This window comes from Cicer arietinum, chromosome 4, assembly GCF_000331145.2.
Source record: "Cicer arietinum cultivar CDC Frontier isolate Library 1 chromosome 4, Cicar.CDCFrontier_v2.0, whole genome shotgun sequence".
Classification (NCBI taxonomy): Eukaryota; Viridiplantae; Streptophyta; class Magnoliopsida; order Fabales; family Fabaceae; genus Cicer; species Cicer arietinum.
In genome coordinates this window covers 35,441,779-35,443,792 of record NC_021163.2, presented here as the reverse complement: position 1 = coordinate 35,443,792, position 2,014 = coordinate 35,441,779, and positions in this window count along the sequence as shown.

The window sequence follows — 2,014 nt, the reverse complement described above, 5'->3', positions numbered from 1 at the left end:
GTAAACTAAGATAGTGGTGTGCTATCTTAGGGTGATTGTTAGGAGTTTGTAAGAAAGGTCCTAGGGTGGGACTTGTACTTATTCTAACAATAGTGAAAAATCTCTTGTGGTGTGCAAGAGGACTGGATGTACCCTTGGTCATAAGGGGAACCAGGATAATACCTTTGTGTTCTTTATTTTTCTGCCATTTATCTTTTCCACACACTATCTTAAATCAGAAAAATCAAACACTAAATCTCTAAAAACAAGAAAATTTCTAAACACCTAATTCACCCTCATTCTTAGGCGCACTTCTGTGCTTACAACTTTCAAAACAAACATTAAGTAAACAAGAAATTAAGAGATTCCCCATTCTTAATACTCATTTAACTTAAAACGATTTTTCACAAACAAACACACATAAAGTAAACGAGACATTAAGAGAGTCCCCATTCTTAATACTCGTTTAACTCTAATGGTTTTCAAATTCCACACAGAACAAACTCAAACGTACTCACAAATTCATTACACAATTCACGCCAAAACACAACAATTCATTTCTCCACAAAACCATTTTCACGACGACATTAAGTAAACGCAGATATTAAAAGATTCCCCATTCTTAATACTCATTTAACTTAATGATTTTCAAAACAAAACATTAAGCAAACAAACATATTAAGAGATTCCCCATTCTTAATACTCATTTAACTTAATGATTTTCAAAACAAAACATTAAGCAAACAAACATATTAAGAGATTCCCCATTCTTAATACTCATTTAACTTAATGATTTTCAAAACAAAACATTAAGCAAACAGACATATTAAGAGATTCCCCATTCTTAATACTCGTTTAACTCTAATGGTTTTCAAATTCCACACAGAACAAACTCAAACGTACTCACAAATTCATTACACAATTCACGCCAAAACACAACAATTCATTTCTCCACAAAACCATTTTCACGACGACATTAAGTAAACGCAGATATTAAAAGATTCCCCATTCTTAATACTCATTTAACTTAATGATTTTCAAAACAAAACATTAAGCAAACACACATATTAAGAGATTCCCCATTCTTAATATACTTTTGACTTAAACGATTTCCACACAAAACATTCAGTAAACAAGAGATTAAGAAATTCCCCATTCTTAATACTCATTTACTGAAACAATTTTCAAAAACAAACATTAAGTAACCGAGACATTAAGAGATTCCACATTCTTAACACCCAGTTAACTTCAACGATTTTCAAAACAACATTAAGTAACCCAGACATTAAGAGATTCCTCATTCTTAATATCCAGTTAACTTAAACGATTTTCACAAACACACATTAAGTAAACAAAACATTAAGAGATTCCCCATTCTTAATCCTCGTTTAACATAATGGTTTTCAAATTCCACACAAAACAAACTCAAATATACTTTCAACCCACATCAAAACACATCAATTCATTCTTCCACAAAATTCAACCATACACATATCAAATTTCATCAATATCAATTAAGAACACGTCAAAAACAACGAACACAAATCGACACAATCCACTACTCAAACAAACAAGTTTCATTTACTCAAAATCATACATAAATGAGTTTAAATTCATTTTTCCCAAAACAATACTCCAATCCTAACAAAATTCGTTTCCACACAACCACAGATAAGGCCCTAAATGCAAACTAAAAGTTTGGAAGGAGCCCTTACCTTCGCGTTAGCTCTAACGTGCGATTACGGCACCGTGAGTAAATCCGGTAAATTTTCCGCTCGCAACGCCGCTTCCATAGTTGGTCCACTAGCACCGTAGCACGGAGGTGAGCAACCTTCCCTTCTATCACTTCTTAAAACGACGTTTAGATCTAGGTGAAACGGGGAGGTTTTTTGTTTGAATCCCTAATACTGTTTTTCTTCGTTTTCGAATCAAAGAGGAATAGTGGAGTTGAGAAATCCTTGTTCTATCACCCACCCAACCTTGGGTTTCTTTTCTTGAACTTAAAGGAAGAAAAAATGGAAGGTAGAAGAAAGGG